Raw genomic sequence first — 17,914 nt, 5'->3', positions numbered from 1 at the left:
ATACAAATCAAAGTTGCTTTTTTATTACATTCAAAAGGAAAACTTGAAAATACAGATTAAAACAATAAACTTGGGGCACGGTTGAGTCAGGTGTCCCTGCGCCCCCTTCCAGAGCTTGTGGAAGCTTCAGATGCTAAAGTAGGCCCAGTTTGTGCCCTATCTTCAAGCCAATCTATGCATTCGCCAAAAAGGGCACAACTGAAATTGGAAGCAGGGGCCAGAAGTTCTCTTGTTCTCCATGCAATGGTATACCGAGCTAGCTGTGTGACTCGGATTGGAAATAATGCTAGGTACTTTATCCCTTCTTCCGAGCAAGTTTGGTCATGTCTGAACTGGCGCCGAAATCGGAATGGAAAGTAGAAGGTACAATGTGTCGAGCCAACCAACTGAATGCTAGGTTGCCGATACAAACTGTAGCTCATCTCAGGTAGATCAAACCAGGGGCAACGCCATGTAATGTCAACAGCAGATCTGTTGCACATCCAGTGGCACCACCATCCCTCGTTCGGGAAATTGACTAGCAGTGGGCGAAAGAAATAGCTACGTGTTGAATATGTAAGACAAGAGTCCACTACTTTTAACTTGTCCATCAGCCATACCTGAGGAGGGATGAAAAATAAGAGAGATTAAAGAATAGAGAGGTGTACATGGAGAGAAAAAGTGAGAAAGGGTTTTGAGAGAAAAACAATGCCTGAGGGCCGAGTGATGTGAGAAACACATGTGAGAAGGGTGGGAAACATTACCTGTAAGAGTAGTGGACTTCCTGCGAGCTTGGGTGTCTCCCGGCGGTGGAAAGCATCCAAGCCCATCATAGTCTCGGCTAGTGTCATGCCGATACAACTCTTGCCCTCTTTCAGGCCTTGAGCTATTTCAATCAAGTCAATGCTAGACCCTCCGAAGCCAGGGGCAAGCAGAAAATGAGCTAACATACACAAGCAGAGGGCATGTTGTCGAAAACCTTGCCAAAGACGGTCGCCGCGGTCACCGGCATTAGAAAACCGATGAATCAAGCTTGGAAAGTCAAGTTCACCATTGTAAACCAAAAACTGAGCATCGTGTAAAGTGAGCCCACACATCCTTCCTAAAGCCTGGATGTGGCCAAAACGGGACTGGGGTAAGATCTCCTCATCACGCCGGGATTCCATCAAAGCTTGGAACTCTTCGATTGTGGGGCATATCTCTTATCCCCCGAAGCTAAAAACATGTGTAACTTATTCCAACATCTAGCCGTGGCGTGGAGGAATGGAAAACACAGCAAAGTACGACTTAGCGGGAATAGTGCATTTATCTCGAAACCTCAGAAATTTAACTTTTTCGAGCCATCTAAAGTTGCAATCCAAGTTGAGAGTTTTTCGACAAAGAATGGCTCCATTTGTGGCAAAAATAGGGCTGAATTGAAAAAACCACAAAGCTGGAGCTTTTGTAGGAGATAAGATGTTGAGCGGAAGACATGTGGCAACAATCTGGAGGTTCCCTACATTGGTGGCCGACAGACCAGTGTTGGTGGCCGACTAGCCACTTTTGTAGCCGACCAGCTAGTACTAGTGGCCGACAACCATTTTTGATGGCCGACATCATTTTTTTATGGCCAGTGGCCTCTTATTTGGCTCTCTGGCCCATCCATGTGTTGAAAGTGCTAAGAGCCTGTGTTTTGTTCCACTTTTGATGCATTTCTTCCGTCTCTCTTTAAGAATTTTGTCGAATTGCTTATCAAGTTGTAGTTTTGCTTATCGAGATGTAGTTTTGCTTATCGAGTTGTATTTATATTGCTTTCGAGTTGTATTTGTTTTGTTCATTGAGTTGTTTTACTCTGTCTGTTCTGTGTTGGTTGGTTCATTACCTGATTAAGCAATTGCCAATACAATTTTCAATTTCCATCAATCTTGTTTTTGTGTAAAATGCAATGAATGCTGAGAATGCAAAATGCAACACTTTTAAATCAAAAAACTGTTTTCATTCCAATCATGGTTTCTTTTTACAAAGAGTACAAGTTTTGCAAAGAAAATAAAACTGCCTAAGGCTGTACAGTGTGCTAACACTACTAGTAGAAAGAAAACTAAAGCAAAAAAGAAAAAGAGAGCAAAAAAGCATCTGAATCAGTGCCACCTATCTCAGGATCGAGAGGCTCTCTTCGTCCTTTTCTTGGGCATGGACTCGGAGCTATCGCCATCAGCACCATTATCTGAATCTAAGCTGGAGCCCTCCTCAGCATCTCCGCTCCTCTCCTCAAAGCCCTCCTCAGCATCGCCATCGCCCTCAGAACTCGAGCCGGTGCTGTCGCCTTTATCCTCAGATGACTCTAACTGCGGGTTCGCTGGCTTCTCATCCTCATCTATCTCATCATCCTCCAGGGATAGGCTCTGGTGGACCGCTCTCGACATGAGTACGTCTGGCTCCGCCTTGGCTGTGCGACAGAGCCCCTCGTCTCTCTCTCCCTACTGTCAGGGGAGGCACTGATGGTCCTGCTGGAGCTCCCGCTGGGGCGCCTGATGGGGCTAGCATCTGAAAAGGGACCTGAAAAAAACAGTTTGTCAAATGCGTTAGTTATGGTATGCAAAGATGAGTATAGTGTCGAATGCAGTGTGTGGGAACAGTGTATCAATGCAGTATTGCTAATGTAATGAATTCAAATCAGTATTGGGCAAATTGCAGTTGAAATGCTAATGAATCAGTAGAAAACTTTATGAAGTGCAAACTGAAGGAAGCTTACCGGAATCTTGTACAGACTGAGGAGGTTCAGGCTAGTCTGAACTATTCCCATCAGAGAAGCCGCCATCTTGAGAGCCTGTCCAGTGTACTCTATGGATGCTTGCAAATGTGTTGAGATGATCAGCAGTCTACAAAGCATAAGTAAAATGAATTGCATGTGCAAAACGTAAAGTATGGTATGTACTAGGGTTGGGCCTCGAACTCCGACAAGCTCGTGACCGGCTGGGGCGGGCTCGATGGTAATCTGATAAGTCTCCCCTCTGGGTCCCCAGCAGGTCAGTGTAGTACGCAGCTCTGGCCACCCCTCTCTCTGTCTCGTCTAGGAATCCCTCCTATCATAAGCTTGGGATGCCCTGGATCCTCTGGCTCTCTCTTCTATCACTGGAGCTCTGGCTCTTTTGCCTCCATGGGCCCCCGTCAGAGCCAGCATGAGGTATGTCTGGATAAAGGCAGTGTAATCGCCCTCAAGCCTAAAGAAGTCAGCGTCCCAACCTCTCATGAAGTTGATCATCTCCTGCGTGGCATACCTTTCTGTGACCTTCATATATGTGGAAGGCGGCATCAGAACCACCGGCTTAAGCAAGCTGAGGCTTTGTCGCAGGAAGTGCTCCCCCAAGAACCACGCTCGACAAACTGGACCCTCGAGCAAGATCCGAAATCGGGAAGCCTCCCGAGCACCCGCAAATTAATCTCTGACCCCGTCAGACATCACTGCCCACGGCTGCCAGGTGATCTACAAATAGTGAATATACAGACTGTTAGTTGATGTTGTATGTGCAATATGAAGTAAAAGCTGAAATGACTATAAGGTTTGAGTTACCTCTATTGCGGTCACGGTGTCGAAGAATCGGCAGAAGAATGAGAATGACTCTCGGGGGCCTCTGCTGGCATCTCCCGTCATATCTGTGTGAGTATGGTACGATGGGTGGTATCTCTACCTCTGGCTCTAGGGCGAGCCTCGGAAAATAGGCATACACCCATAGCTGCAGAAGGTGGAAGGATAACAGTGAGTATGTATCAGATGTGTACAGATAATGTAAAGCAGTGCAATGTACAGTATGTGTGGTATACAGGAAATGCGAAGCAAAATTGTAAAGTAGAAGGGTAGGGTGTACCTCCCAGGCTCTCTAGTAGCCTCCTAGCTGATGCCCACTCAGGTGAGAAGTGGAGCTCATGTATCCATATAATGTGGCCAAGCCCGCTCCACCCTAGTCGTAGAATCGGACACGAGACAGGTCCACCAAAGTGCTCATGAGGTAGAGCCGACGGTGTTCGCTCAGTCGGCAAATAGGGTAGTGCTAAACAAGAACATGAGAAAGCCCCGGACGTAGTACTCGATCTCCTCGTGGCTCGTCGGTGTCGTCCCTCTGAAATGATCAGCGAACCATGTATACCGCACCATCCCATATTGGGAGATGGGTGGGCGAATCCTTACCAGGTAGATCTGAGTGGCTTCTCACTCGCCCATGTCGATGTCGTAAGGAATCGGATGACCCCTTACTGCTATGTCGGTGAGCATAGAGAAGTCAAAGGGAGTCATCGTCATCTCCCCAGCTGTAGAGAAGTGAAGGGAATTGGTGGTATCCCACCATCTCTCTACTAAGTCGCCTAGTAGAGGCCGACTCGCAATGAGATGTGAGAGCCCCATGCAAAATGCGCCAACGCCGGCCTTGTCGACGATGTGGCAGACAGCGTCAGGAAGCTCCATATACCACTCCCCCGTAGAGGTGGTCCCGTATCCTCGAAAGGCATGAGAATCCCCCTGTAAGAAGGACAAATAAATGCGAGGCAGTGTAAGAAATACAGTGCAAGGGTATATTTGGGACAAGCAGATGCAAGGTAGTGTAAGAAATATAGTGCACAAGTGCGTTTGGGATGATCAGATGAAAAGCAGTGTGAGCTATACAAGAAATGCATCCTACATTGCAGAAAATAAAGAGGAAATGTATACCTTGGAGGCGCCGTGGGATGGATGTGACTCCGGCTCGCGTAGTAGGAGGTCCTCCGGTGCACCTCGCGCAAACCCCTTGAACTGGCAGATGCTATCGGGAGGCAGCATGTGTACCTCGGGATGGTACGTCGCTGGGTCGAACGGTCGGATACTGAGCGGCTACGGCTCAAACTCGGGATCCATCTCCATCCCTGGAGGAGCTCCGTCGTGTGGGATGTCGTCCGCCATCTCGATGGAGGATGGGAGAATGGTCGAGAATGTGGAAAATGGTCGGGAACGCCAAAAGTCAACAAAAAGTCAACTCTGAGGGGTGAAAAATAGAAGAAAAGGCCAAGGCTCGGAAGAGGGCATGGAGATCAAGGATAACTTGGGGGAAACAAACCCTAAGTGGTGGAAATCAAGAAGAGGGCATCGAAACCACTTTTCAATCGACTCAAAGGATTGTAAACTACGAGGGTTTATCGAATTGGACGTTTGTGGGACGTTTGAAAATGAGTTTGAAGCTCGGATTGGGAGGAGAAAATGGCCTAGAACACAAGGGGAAATGTTTTTCGGCAAAGGGGAAGTGAAGAAATAGGGTTTGGAACCCTATATTTAAAGACCCATGGTGAAATGCCAAAATTGCCCCGAATCTGTCATCGGTGGCCGACCAGCCACCAGTGTTGGCCGACCGGCCATAGTTGTGGCCTATGGCATTATTTTGTGGCCGATGGGTGGCTGGTGGCCTCCCAGAGTGGCTGGCAGGCCTCTGTTGCTCTCCTTGGATGTTGTTTTGTTGATTTGTGCCTTGATCCCTCAAGGAAGTGTAAGTAAAGTGCATTTTTAAGCTCAAGTAGCCTCTGTGGAAGCTCCGGACCGTGTTTTCAGTATGTGATGCTCAGCACGTACGAGGTGTATCCTTTTAACTTGTTGTAACTCCTCTGAGAGGTAGATTGGAGGTAGTAACTAAATCGGTCTTGTGAAGACGCACGTTTCATTATTCAGTGTTTTGCATTGAAAATGCTATTGATATTGCATTGAATGTGCATCGTTATTGTGCACAGAATATGTATGCTGCATTGCATTGCGCTACACATGTTCTCATGTTTGCATAGAATATGCATGTCGCGTTTCATTGCATTGTGCATGCCTTTACATTTGCATAGAATTGTCCATACTTGTTGCATTGCACATGCATTCAGTCTTGCATAGAACATGCTTGATGTTTTTGTTTTGTTGCATAGACTATGTTTCTGTTTTGTTCCTCGCATGATGTGCATGGAGCATACCTCTCTAAGTATTGTGTCATGGTTATTCGTCTTGCATAGAACATGCATTCATATTGTATTGTACTTGTCAAAGTTTCTTTCTTGTGTGGGCATGATATTGTATGTATGGTTCATTTGAAGTTGGTGCAACTGGGCGATATTGTATGTATAGTTCATTTAGCGGAATTCCAAGTAAGATTATTCTTATCCTTTGAGCACCCTTGTTTTGGTTAGAAGCATTCGGGTACGCCCGGTGCTTACATCACTCCTCGTTGGTTAGAAACATTCGGGTATGCCCGGTGTTTATGCCGATACCCTTTGGTTAGAAACAATCGGGTACGCCTGATGTTTATGCCACCCCTTTGGTTAGAAGTGTTTGGGAGATGTGTCCGACGCTTATACCATCTTTTTGGTTAGAAACATCCGGGTACGCCCAATGTTTATACCACCTCGTTGGTTAGAAACATTTGGGTACGCCCGGTGTTTACACTAACACCTCGTTGGTTAGAAACATTCGGGTACGCTCGGTGTTTACACCGACACCTCGTTGGTTAGAAACATTCGGGTAGCCCCAATGTTTACACCGACATCTGTTTTGGTTAGAAACACTCAGGTATGCCCGGTGTTTATACCATTCCTTTGGTTAGAAGCGTTTGGGTCGAGCGCCCGATGTTTATACCTTGCATTGGTTAGAAACATTCAGGTATGCTCGGTGTTTACACCAACACCCTCCTTTGGTTAGAAACGCTTGGGTACACCCAGTGTTTATACCACTCCCTTTGGTTGGAAGCGTTTGGACCATGTGCCCGACGCTGTAGACCGCCCGAACTCTCTCCGCGCGCCAAACCTGCCAACCTTTTTGAGTTGCCCCCAGTCAGGCTATGTATATGAACAATTTATACAAATAGAGGAAAGAATTTTCACCGAAAAAATGTCTACTTATTTTATTAAAAATGAAAAACTACAAGTGTTTTAAGAAAGACCTAAAAATAAAATACTTTGAGATTGGTCGTGTTCCATGGCCGTGAAATAGCTTTGTCGCCCACATCTTCTAGGTGATATGCCCATTTTCCAGCCAAACCGACCACTCTATACGGTCCTTCCCAATTAGGTCCTAATTTGCCATCTCTAGGCACCAAAGTATTTCCCATTACTTTGCACAGTACCCAATCTCCAATCTTAAATTGCCTTGGGTGCACTACTTTATTTTATTTCCTGGACAACTCCTGTTGATATGAGACAATGTGTACCAATGCCCTCTCTTTTCTTTCTTCAGCAAGGTCGAGTTCTAGGGCTATGGCCTCGCCATTCAAGTCTAGATCAAAAGTTTCGCTTCTGATGGTGGGGAGGCCAACTTCCAGAAGGATTACTACCTCTATGCCATAGGCCAAAGAAAAAGGTGTTTCGCCAGTTGACCGCCAAGGTGTAGTTCGGTAGGCCCGTAAGATATGGGGAAGCTCTTCAGCCCATTTGCCTTTTGCTTTTTTCAGCCTCTTTTTCAGCCTCTTTTTCAGACCATCTAAGACTACTTTGTCAGAGGCTTCAACCTGGCCATTGTCTTGGGGGTATGCTGGCATAGAGTTGTAAAATTCTATCTTGTATTCTTCGTAAAAACCCCTAAAGATTTTTACATCAAACTATGTGTCGTTGTCAGATATTAAAGCCTTGGGAATTTCGAACCAGGTTATGATGTTTTGCCAGACAAACTTTTTGACGTCTTTCTCTTTAATGGAGTCGAGTGCCTCTGCTTCTACCCACTTGGTAAAGTAGTCCGTTGCCACAATAAAGAACTTTTTGTTGCCCGACGCGGTTGAGAGTGGTCCCACAATGTCTAGGCCCCACATTGCAACAGGCCAAGGGCTGGTCAAGGGTAGGAGCTCTCTTGTTGGCTGATGGATTTGATGCGCGAACTTCTGACATTTCTTGCATTTTTTGAGGTACTTCTTAGCGTCTGCTTGCATGTACGGCCATCAATACCCTTGTGAAATGGCTCGGTAGGCCAGCGATCTTTTCTCTTGGTGGCTTCCGCAAACGCCTCCGTGTATGTCAAACAAAAATGCATCGACCTTGTTAGGATGAACACACTTCAAGTATGGTCCTATGAAGGATTTTTTGTACAATGCTAGTGATGAGGAGAGTCAAAATCACTGTGACTTTACTCTAATTTTGTTGGCCTCCTTCTTATCTTCTGACAGGATGCCATCTTTTAAGAACGCCACTATGGGGTCCATCTAGAAGGGACCTAGCTCGGCACAGCATACTTCGGTTACTTCAGGTTCTTCAATACTTGGTCGTGACAGGAAGTCCATTAGTAAAGGGTGTGGGATAGATGTGTCTGCCATCGATGCAAAATCGACTGGCTCATCTACCTTGCTTTTTTTTTTCCGACCGATTTGCTCTATCCTTACTACATCAAACTTCATGATCTCCTTTCTGATCAACTCTTGACACTTGGCCATTCTATCATCCTTTGCTTCGTAGTCGCCTAAAATTTGTTTGACTACTAATTGGGAGTCACTGTATACTATCAGCTCAGTGGCTTTCGTGTAGAATGCTATCTTCAAATCGGCTAATAGTGCTTCGTACTCAGCCTCATTGTTGGATACTGGAAATCCAAGGTTGATTGTCTATTCAATTGTTAGGCCATCTGGCGAGATGAGGATTATGTCAAGTCCTGCACCATGCCTGTTGGATGCTCCATCTACAAAGAACTTCCATATTTCTCCTATAAACAACTTCCAGCAAATAAAGGGATCTAATAACGCCTTAGGATTAGAGGTATCGCTACCAACACTGTCTTCTTCTAAGTTGTTGGTCGTTGGTATGATATGGTCCTCACTGTCTAGTTGTCTTAGGACTAGACTTTCAGTCGGGTCTTTGCTTATCATACTGCGGGTTACTCATTCTTCTCTTTCTGTAAGGCTAAATGGTTTGTTATGTAGTTGAGTGCTCTGTTGTGGGGGTTGCGCTATCCCTGCAGCACTTTCCCCCATTTCCCCAGTTAAGTCGATCAGGCAAACTTGATGACTTATTGGGGCAAATTCAGCCACAAAGTCTACTAAGGCTTGCACTTTTATTGCGGTTCTTGGCCGAAACTTAATGTCGAACTGCCCTAACTCCACTGCCCATTTCAAAATTCATCTAGAAAAATCTGTCCTCCCAAATAAGGCTTTTAATGGGAAAGCTGTTAAAATAATCACAGTGTGGGCGTGGAAATAATGTAATAATTTTCTGGAAGCCATCATCAAAGCTAAGGCCAACTTCTCCAATGGTAGGTACCCTGTTTCGGTGCCTGTAGACCCCATTTTTTACCGTTCTCAAGACTTGGACGTCACCGTTTGAACACTCGGTGATCATCCATGTTTGTGTTCGTTTTGAGTTCCCTGAGGTCTTGGCCGCGCGCCTGCCTCAGGTTCTCTCAACTCGACTGTTCTGTGCTTGGTTTTACACCAAGAACTTGTTTGTTTTTGCACCTAAGGGTAGAGAGTAGCTTGTTTGCTACCCCTGAAACCCACCGGCCTTGGCTCGAGGCCACTGGCTTTATTTTAATGCAACCGGCCATTGGTGATGGCCGGTCGGCATTTGGAGTAGTCGGTCGACCATCTATTTGGCTGATTGCCTCCTTTTCTGGCCGATACCACCTTTTTGCCTTTTTCAGGCATGGTGCATGCCAGCTGTGCCAGCTAGAGTGCACGGACTTGTCCTCCATATACGTATATGGAAGACTTGCCCCTTTTGCACCCTTTTGGTCCTAGCTTCCTCAAGAAGCTTGGACCCTTTGCTCAAGCTTCTTGAGGAAGCTTGACCCTTTGTCTTTGCTTCCTCAAGAAGCTTGGACCTTTGGGTTAGCTTCCTTGAGAAGCTTGCCCTTTTGAACCTTTTGTTTAGCTTCCCTTAGAAGCTTTGAGCCCTTTATCTTGTCTATATAAGAGGACCTTCCTCTTCCTTTGAAGAGGTTCAACAAAACCAGACCTAATACATATATATCTGATATATACACCTTCTCTCTCTATATCTCCCTCTCTCTCTTCACTTGTGTGTGTTAGAGAGCCTAAAAGTGTGTTTTGTTCTTAGTTTTGCACTAAATCACCTAGCATTACACCATACTTCGACTTTGGAGGTGTTGAGGGTTTGTTCTTGAAGTTTTGAGCTAGTTTTGATCAGAAGAAGGCGGCTGGACTTGCTGTTCTTGAAGTGTTCTTCAAGGGTAACACTATTGCTTTATTTTCCCCAATCTTGCACTAGCTTTTAACCCCCTTTGCATGCTGTTTTGAACTTTGTGTATAACTGAAAAAAGTCTTGTATTTGCATGCTTAAGATGTTTCATTAAGGTCATTTTGGTGTTGGGGGTCGACCTCCCCCTGTTAGGCCTTGTTTGGCCCTTTTGTGCCTTTTTTGGTTGAGCTTTGAATACCTTCGTGTGTTGGTCTTCTCACCACTGAAATCCAAAGGATTTTCAGTGGTCAAGAAGAGGTTTTGAGGTCTTGCATAGGGGAGAGACACCCCTCTCCCTTTGTGTCTCTTTTGTCCATGTTTTTGGCTCATAATGGTAGCATGCATGAGTAGTTGTTTTTGGCTCCATTTCAGAGGTTTTTGGGTGTTGTTAGGTCATAATATGCCTCTGTTTTTGGTCAAATTAATAGTCCATTTCATGCATTGTGCACTTGCCTTGTATTCTCCCATTTTGCCTAGAAGTGAATCTTGCCATTAGACCATCATGCCTGCATGTTTTTGCCAAGCTTTGTGAAGCTTTTGGTCATGTTCCATCATGCTTGAGGTCTGTTAGGTGTTGATTTGGTCATGCCTTTCATGCTTTGTATAGTCTCTTTGCATTCTAGCATGTTGGCATCGGGTGTGTGAGTCAGTAGCATGCATTATCTTGGTTATTTCAGTGATTTGGAATCACTTATTAGGTTATTTCAGTCCATGTTTTATGCTTACATGTTTGCATTTTGTTATCTTTTCAATGCTTTGATGAGATGTGATCCTATGCTCCACATATAAGCCATTGTGCATGCTTATGTGTCTAAGTCTTTGGGGCTACCATATCAGTGGGTTTTGGGACATGTTTTGATGCATAGAAACTCTGTTTTTGGTTGCTTAGTCCATGCCATGAGTGGTCGTGATAGTTGTAGTAGAATGCTCCTTTTTATGCCTTAGTCTTAGGCCCATTGGTATGCATGTTTGCATGAGCATTTGTCCACAATTTCCACCACTTTTGGCCACTGTTTTGGGGCATGGCTGAGGCCTCCCATTTCAGTTTAAGACCACCCTTGTATATAGTTGCATGCTTAGCATGATGCACGTTGCATTACATTAGTTGCATGCTTGCATTATATCTTGTTTGCATGTTTGCATATTGTTTAGCTGAGTGCATCACATAGTCTTGTCGTATGCTTGACATGTTCATATTGCATTAGTTTAGCTTGCATGAGTAAGTAGTGTCATGTTGCATTAGCTTAGCATGCTCGTATTGCCTTGCATGAGTTGCGTCACTTTGCATTGTATATGGCATACATGCATTGCATCTTGTTTGGTTTGGGGTGTCAAACCAAACTTGAGGAATGAGGCGTGTTCGTACTTAAAGTGACGAAACACGTCTCACTCCTCGGTCACCAATGCCCTTGACCTCAACATGATAGGGCATGAGGCATTCATTTCTTTAGTGCATGCATTTACATTGAATGGCAAACTTGGCCTTTTAGGCCATCATACATTAAAATGCATAATTGATGGCCCGAGGGTCGAGAGCCACGCTCCCTTGAGTCCATTGCATGATAGGGAGTGTGGCCATGCTCACATTTGCTTGAAAATTCCATGCCATACACTGCTTGCCCTCTGTTACTGTTAACTGCAGGATTCTGCAAGAAGAAATAGCCGGCCGGCCATTTGTATTGCCGACCGACCATCAGTGTCCAGCCGACGGCCCAATATTTAGCCGATGAGCATATTCCCATGGCCGGTGATCTTATTCCTTGGCCGGTGGCATTCCACAATGCTCAAAGAGAAGTTCAGAAGCAACCTCAGGATTTTCATAATTTTCAGAGGAGCAGGGCAGTGTAAACAGAGGCAACAGTGGCTTGGTATCGGGTTTCTGAGCAAGGCAAATCGAGCATGCATCATCTATGCATCCCGAGGCAGAGCTGCGGCGGTCTCATTAGTTTCATATTTAGGCTGTTTTTGTAAATAATTTGTTAACTAATTAAAGGGTTTGTAATAATTAATTGGCTAGGATAGTTGATTTGTTATTCGGCCTGTATTATTCTTTCGGACCCTCTGAGCGAGGGCAATTGTGTAATAAGTGTGTGTGAGTGTGTGTATGTCTTCCAACCCCCACTTCTTTCTCCCTTTTACTTGCCTGCTTTCAATGGTTAGTACTAGGGCATGTTTAAATTAGCATACCTTATACTATGCATGCGTGCATCTATACATTTGTCTTGCATGCACCGGGCTCGGCGCATCATACTAACTGCATTGTATTTCAATTCCAAGTTGAATACGTGTTAGCTGTAGCATCATCACATGCCATCTTAGAATAGCCGAGCCCATTGTAATTGCATCTTGCATGTATTGCATTAGCTATCTTAACATGAACTAGGATCATACATATAATTACTAACTAGTTTCTGTTTTGGCTTGGAGTACTCGGTAAGCATTTATGTTTTAGCATCCTTGCATAAGTGTGAGTGTTGCCATGATAGCATGCTTGCCATGAGGCTATGTGCTTACGTGTTATAACTACCTGAATGTCTGTGGGTGAAGGTTAGGTTACTTATATTAGAACAATGCATTGAATGCGAGTCTTAAGCCCCCTCGAGAGTGGCAAAACCATGTTTTCTAAGCCCACCCAAGGCTGGCAAAATCTGTCTTTTAGCCTACTTGCGAGTAGCAAACTGTTTTCAAAACAAACATGAAATGTTTTGTTCTAATTTAGGTGACTTAGTCAATACTTGTTTGCTGTGCGCATCACATAGTAAATCTAGGCTAATAACCAGAATAAGAACGCATAATGTTTTCAAAACTAGATATCATGGTTAGTAGAGGCCGATCTTCGGATCGGGCTAGCGGGGGTGCTCATAGCTGACCTTCCCCAATCGTATCCAAGTTCTCGAGCCGAGGTAACTTTGGTGATGACGGACACGTGGCCTTAGGCAAACGAGTCAGGGTTTTCTAAATTTCCCCCCATAAAAAAAAATATTTAGGTGGCGACTCTGTATCTGGCAAAGCAGTCCATGTTTGGCACTTATTTACAAAAATCTGTTTTCACAAATGATTTGCCGGATTTGGACTATTTGGTTCAGATTTAGAACCGTGACAATTTGAGTTCGAACTGTAGTGACCCACAAAGGAACAGAACGGGACTCATCCTCCCGGGGCGTTCGGGGACGTCTACAGCGCCCAGCAATGTCTTGCTAACATAAAAGATAGGCAAGTGTTGTACTCCCTCAGCTCGTACCAACACTGCGCTAACTGCATGCTGGGAAACTGCTACGTATAAAAAGAGTTCCTCTCCTGGTACTGCGGTTACCAACAACGGAGGAGAGGTCATGTACTCTTTCAAGCTTTCCAGAGTGCGATCACACTCGTCATCCCACTCAAACTTGGCCTTCAGTGCCGGGAAGAACGGTCGACACCTATCTGATGACCGACTTATGAATCGGTTTAGCGCGGCTGCTAGGCTGGTGAGATGTTTCACCTCCTTGACTTTGTTGGGCCCCTCGAGATCTTGAATGGCTTTGATCTGAGACGGATCGGCTTTTATACCTTGGTTGGTCACTAGAAAGCCAGGGAATTTCCCTTACCCCACACCAAATGCGCACTTGGATGCGTTCAGTCACAATCCATGGGATTTCAAAATTTGAAACATCTCAGCTAGGTCCTTAAGATGGTCCCCCTCATTCTTATTTTTGACCACCATATCATCTATGTAAGCTTCCATTATTCTGCCTAACAATGGCTCAAACATTTTGGTGATCATCCGTTGGAATGTTGTCCCCACATTTTTTAGGCCAAAGGGCATGACCTTGTAGCAATATAATCCCCTGGGTGTTGTAAACGATGTGAGCTCCTGGTCCGGTTCATGCATAGCGATCTGATGGTAACCGCGACACGCATCAAGAAAGCTAAGTCGGTTATGTACTGTAGTTAGGTCTACCAGTTGGCCTATTCGTGGTAGAAAAAAGTTGTCTTTCAGGCATGCTTTGTTGACTGTCTTGTAGTTTACGCAAACGCACCATTTGTTGTTCTTTTTTGGTACCACGACCGTGTTGGAAATCCACATGGAATAGTGTACTTCTCTAATTGCCCCTACTTCCAGCAGGTTTCCTACTTTTTCTACCACTATCTCTACGTTGTGGAGTACTGATCGGCGAGTTCGCTGTATAATTGGTTTGGCAGTTGGGTGGACATTGAGTTGATAACAGATGAAATTGGGGTCAATGCTAGGCATGTCATACAGCGTCCAGGCAAACACTTCGATGTTAGAGGTCAAAAACTCCATGATCTCTATTCTTTTAGTGCTGGACAGAGCCGAGCCGAGCAAAAAGAACCTCTCTAGGTTTTTCTCGTCTATCTTTACCTCTACCAAGTCTTCCACTGCCTTTTGTTCGGCTGCCTTGTCGACATCTGCAAACAGCTCATTGCTTTCTGGTTCCTCTACCATTTGCATAAGCCCTTTTGCAGCCTGTCTGTCGTTTACTGTTACGAAGCACTGCTTGGACATGATTTGGTCTCCTATGACTTCTTCAATCATTCCAGTATCGTTGGGGAATCGTAACACCCGGTGGTAGGTTGATGCTACCGCTCGCATGGCGTACAACCATGCTCTTCCCAAGATTATGTTGTAAGTGGATGGGACTTTGAATACCCAAAATTCCACTTGTTTAGTCATTGTTCCTGCTTTGACTAGCAGAATTATTCTGCCTACTGGCCATTCTGGGATCGAGTTAAAGCCGACCAGAGGGGATGTCGCAGGTGCCTGATCTTTGTCCTCTAGCTTGAGTTGTTTAAAGGTCTCATAATACATTATCTCACATGAGCTGCCTTGGTCGATCAGGATCCGTTTGATGTCGAAATTCTTGACGCACAGAGTTACCACTAGTGCGTCGTTGTGAGGGCTTTGTAACCTTGTTAAGTCCTTGTCAAAAAAGGTGATGACGTTTGTAGCCTCCGTTTTTTCCTTTTTCATGATAGGTTATGCACTCAGTACCTCTCTCATGTGCTCAGTCTTTTTGATCATCCCTCTGAGTTCACATACACATTCAGGCTTGATGATTCCATGTATCACATTAATTATGCCTTGGGGCGGACCGTCAGCTGGCGTCCCATTGGCCTATTAGAGTCCTAGGGGGCTGGTTGTGCTCCCCCCCCCCCCTCAATATATTGGTCTAGGTAGCCTGCGGCCACTAACTCCTCCAGATGTTGCCTTAATGGCATACAGTTTTCAATTCGGTGCCGCTTTTCATCATAGAAGGTGCAACGGTACCTATCGTCGTAGCCTCTCTGCGCTTCTCCCAACTTGGCTGGCTGCCGAACGAAGGGTTCGTCGCGTAACTCACTGAGAATCCAGTAGATAGGTTTATCGAACATCGTGGTTATGGCTGTTCAGACTCTCAACTTCCTTGCTTGGGAGTCCTCTCACCTGCCCCTACCATTTTTGTTCGATCATTCTTCTCGACCAACCGTGTTGACTTTTGTCGCAGGTTTTCTGTCTAACATCACTATTGTGCCAGATTTTGGTTTGGCACGAGCGCCATCTTCTTCTACCCGGATGTACTGATGCACTCTTTCCATTAAGGCCTCCATTGTGAGGGGTGGCGTCATCGTCATTGAATCTCTCAACTTATTGTCTGCCGGCAAACCCTACTTGTATTATGCGATAGCGAGGTTTGTAGGGTAATCTCCAATCTGATTAAAAGTCTTCTAATACAGGTCGTTGTAAGACTTCAATGTTTCCTTCTCACACATGTCTATGGAGAGCAACTAGTCAATCTCCATCGGCGTCTTGGTGTTTGTTCTAAATCTGGTCACAAATGCCTCCGCAAGTTGCGCCTACGAAGCTATGCTGCCTTCTAGAAACCTCTCAAACCATGCCAAACCCAGGTCACCTAGGCTAAAAGGAAACAGGATACACATTAGTTCCTCGTTTTGTCGAATACGGCCATAACCTGGTAAAAGTGGCTCAAGTGCATATAGGGGTCCAACTTCTCCTCATAAGTCGTGAATTTAGGCTGATGGAAGCCTAAGGGTAATGATGTGTTCTTAATCGCCGGAACGAATGGCAAGCTTTGCAACCTTGCTAGCACTTAGTCTACTGGTTTTGTAAGCAAGGCATGATACTGGCATCCCAACCTTGACACTCCCATATGTCCTAGGAGCCAACCGTTGTGGAGCTGAGACCCTACGAGGGTCGCGAGCCCAGGTGTCCTTCCTCCATCAGGCCCTTTCCTCTAGTACTGTTCGCAAGTCTGCTGACCTAGGCAACTCTATGTGTCTAGATGTTGTTTGGTGCGAATACGAGAGCCGGTAACTGCTTCCCTCGGTACAAGACCTTTCAGTCCTCGTTCTCTCAGACCTGGAGAAACGAGTCTTGGAAGTCCTTGATTGTGTGTCGCTTGTCCTGAGGCTTTTACTTTCAGCTTGTGAGGACATGACTTGCCTGTCACGATCTTCTGAATGGTAAGAGTACATGTTGCCTTTGCGCCTCTCTTCTGTTGCCACCCTTTTGCCTTTTATCTGGCGCTTCCTCGTCTCCATGTCTGCTGCCATCCTTTGTATCAATTTGTCTTGCTCCCTTACGCAATCTTCTAGAACCTGAGGATCCATCCTCCGCCTTTGTCTGTCTGGGCTTTGAGAGCGACGAGGTCTTGAGCCCTGTCTTTCTCGTGTGTCTCTTCGTGGGTTCCGTCTCTAGGGATCTAATTCTACCATGGACGGGACAAAAGGTAAACCTTCGCGCCTCCCGCCCCCTTCCGGGGTTTGCCCATCAATAGCAAAATGTGGCAAGTCTTCATGTGCGCCATTGAATTTAATTGAAGAGGAAACTCAATCAAAAAGTTTGTTCACTCTATGTTTTCCTACAGACGACGCCAATTGTACGAGCATGAAATAATCTTCTCGTATAATCCTGTTGCACTCCTCCAAACATCGCCGCTTTACTACCTGAAATCACAAACCTGAGCTAGCTGGCGAGTGTATGCAAAATCCCTCTCCGATGCCTAAGTCAGCAAAATAGGCAAATAGACACAAAAGCTCTGTATGTTTGAGAATAAGAATTGTGATACCTGTACATAGGTCCTATCACGAGCTTTTATAGATTTTGCGTGATACAATCCTAGTAGGACTTTTATTCTCCTAAACAAAGTTATTTGAACACAATATCTGATCATTCATTTGAATGTGATTCATCTGAAATCTTTAATTCCCCCTGGAAGACGTATTATTTTCCCTTTTTCCTTTTTATCAGCACGAGAAGGTTCTTGTTGAGAAGAGCTACACTCGTTTGGTAGTCAATCCATTGTCAAAAGTGAACTAATAAGGTTTAGAGAATCTAAAATCCACCTCATTTCTCTTCCAAACTTGCAATGAATGAAAGTTTCTCTTGCAAGGATTCAACCAAATCTTGATATTCAGCAAATGTCGGATATAACTAAAGAGTACATCAAGAAAGGAAAATGAGGCAAATAAATGAATAGTCATTGTAACCTAGAAAATCTTCAACTATGTTTGGGAGCTTGGGAGAAAAAAGAAAAGAAATGATTATACAAGTTAGGAAAGAAGAGAAAATATCATGTTTTCTCTCCTTTAAAAAAACTAGTTGTAGTGCACATGCAATGCATGTGGATTTTTTTTTTCTCCCCTGGTATTCCTAGTTATTCTTCATTTTCACTTAATCACCTAATTTACCTTTTAATATCCTTTATTTTTTTAAAATCTGAAATAGCCACAAAATGAATGTTTTAGGCAAAATCAAACAAGGTACTATGTATGACAACTATCTATCACCAAC

This window comes from Camellia sinensis, chromosome 2 (genome assembly GCF_055761805.1).
Source record: "Camellia sinensis isolate YWXY chromosome 2, ASM5576180v1, whole genome shotgun sequence".
In the NCBI taxonomy this organism is placed as follows: domain Eukaryota; kingdom Viridiplantae; phylum Streptophyta; class Magnoliopsida; order Ericales; family Theaceae; genus Camellia; species Camellia sinensis.
The sequence above is the reverse complement of the archived record's forward strand: the minus strand, read 5'-3'. Positions refer to the sequence as shown.